Source organism: Chroicocephalus ridibundus, chromosome 3 (genome assembly GCF_963924245.1).
Source record: "Chroicocephalus ridibundus chromosome 3, bChrRid1.1, whole genome shotgun sequence".
NCBI classification, from domain to species: Eukaryota; Metazoa; Chordata; class Aves; order Charadriiformes; family Laridae; genus Chroicocephalus; species Chroicocephalus ridibundus.
Window position 1 is genome coordinate 41144849 of NC_086286.1, and position 2707 is coordinate 41147555.

The following is a 2707-nucleotide window of genomic DNA, read 5'->3' on the forward strand; positions in this document are numbered from 1 at the left end:
CTTTTTGTGGCAGTCAGCCCGGGCTGCTAGCTCATACCCGGGTGAAACGGCACACTCAGTTTGCAGGGAGGGCTAAAAACCCCTTCACTTTTAGAAAGGACACCACCCAGGACACAGTCAGGCATCTTTTAAGGCAACTTTTAACTCCCTCTTGCACGGAGAGACTCCCTAGCTCTCTGGGAAAGGCTGCAGCTGACAGGCGTCGTTCTTTCATTCCGCCAGAGGTGGAAGCTAAAGTGATTTCAGGGAAGGGTTACTTGGCGATCAGAGAACGGACAGCATTGTGTGACGCTGTTCAGACGACATTTTCTAAGGAAACGGGACAAAGAGTGGGAAGAAGAAGCCAAAGAAGAAGAAGAAATGGAGGAAAAACTGAGTTCTTTTGAGAAAAACAGCTGCCACTTTGTTGAAAAACAGCTCAAGGGGACAACTACAGAATTACAATAATTTATAAAAGTTATACCAATTTTTGAATTGTTGTTAGTGACTGGTTCCATGACATTTTCCCCAGAGAAACAGGAAGCAACTCACAAGCACTGGAGGAGCAGCAGATGGAAAAGTCACTTTCTGCACTCTCGTAGTCGTCAGGTTCAGTGAATTTGCACTTTGCCGGATTTTACTCCTGCAGAAAGAGGATTTAGCGAGTGAGTGAGCAGGTGATTTAGGGAGTACCACCGGGTCAGGTCTTTCCCGCTTAGGCAGAAAGCCTCCCCGCTCCCGGCGGTTTAGGCAAAAACCCTACATTTCATCCAAGCCCTAAGCTGTAGTCTAAAAACCACCAGCGTGACAGAGACGGTCTGTACCAGAATCCTACAATCGGCCTTATTTCACTCAAGTGCAGCCTACAGATTGTCTTGCCGAGTTTGTGCAGATGCTCCACAAGCACAAAGCTACAGCAGAAAGTGAGACGAGGAAAGCATTTCAGCTCTCTACCCCAACAGCCCCCAACAGCGAAGACCCTGTGTCTGATGCAGACCACAGATGTGACATCCCTCTCCATGAAAAAACAAACAAAACCAACACAGATCAGAACTTGACGCTGGAGCCACTTTACCCAGCTACCTCCTGCGGTTATTCCCCAACACGACTATACTTCCCTTCAAGAGTTGCAGTCCCCGTCTACCGTGGCGAAGCTCGCAGCAGTTCCCAAAGGCACTTCTGACCTTACGCTCTTTTTTACCTTGCTCGGTGCACCTGGACAGACAGACGTAGGCGCTGAGTGTCTCAGGACAGAACATACACGCAGCCTTCCCAGCACAGGGAGACAGTGGTGAGCAAGGCACTCCCAGCACACCACACCGCTCGCCTCTCCCAGCACGAATTCCAGAATCCCAGCACGAATTCCAGAATCCCAGCATCACAATGAAGAGAAAGGCCTTCCAGAATCACTGGAGGTCCTCTGGTCCAGCCCCCCTGCTCAGGCAGGGTCACCTACAGCAGGCTGCCCACGACCGTGTCCAGGCGGCTTTTGCCTATCTCATTCTGAAACATACTTTGACAAAGAGCAACCTGACAAGCCCAACTGCAAATGCATTTGCAACACGTGCAACAGGCCCGGCTTGTTGGTGACTCTCTCCTGCCAATTTAAGGCTTCTCTCCACCACACAAGTCAAGCAATACCACACCAGCAAAGCCTTGTCACCATTAGTTCTCTAAAACTGTATCCGACAGCTTCCTAGGTAGAAGGCACAAAATTAACAGAAGCCTGATTATGTTCGTTTCACTGTCTTAACAAAGCAAACCCCAGGCAGATCAATGCAGGAAAACCAGTTGATGCAGCAGGTGAACAAGAAGCTGTCCTCAGCAGAACAGGGTACGGTACTGTGTGCCCAAACGCCTGTGCCAGCTGCCAGCCAAGACCGATACAACCATCCAGAGGGAGCACCTGAACGACCCCGGTTAGCCATACACCCCACACAGGGCTCAGCATTCCCGACAGAATTAAGTCCCTAATTTTTATCAAACCCCCATCATTTTATCAAACATGATCAGGAAGCAATTATTAGATCTGAAAGACTGACGCCACGCTTCCTTTCTATTGGCAGAAGTTCCAGACCTGGAGTCACGGTTTATTAAGGAAGGGCAGAGAGGGGCGTGAGTAACAAATCTTAAAGATGACAAAAAGGGGAAAACATCAGACTCAGAAGACCAGAGGTTCATGGATCTGGCCGCAATGCCCGTTACTGGGAAACTCGCCTGAGCCACAGCAATGTGCTGGTGCTCCCACTCCTTCCAGGCTTCCTCCGGATGGGACTCCCACGTGGCCTGTGTGCTCCGGATCCGCCACTCATTCCCAGCCAGCAGAAACTCTTCTCCCTCCTGCCTGCAATAGCCTTACTTACACTGGGTTTGGGCTTTTGTCTTGATCAGCACTTGATAAGGGAACTGACTCTGAGCAACTGGATGTGCCCACGCCAGTGCTGCACATGAGGACAGGGACCATTTCTCAAAGGCAGAGCTGTCTTCTTTTCTTCTCAAGTTTTTAAAAGCAATGTGTCTGTGGAGAAAAAAACCAAACAGAACACCTTTGAAAAAAAATCCCAAGTCACAGATATTAAGTACTACTCCTGTATCGCCAGGCAGAAATGCAGCGGTGCTGCTAAGATGCCTTAATAGAGCAGAGCACCAGCTGGCCAGCAGGCAGTAAGGGGAGAGCAGCCGCTGTCAGGGAGCGCCCACCCCAGACAAGGCTTCTGGGGGTCTTGGT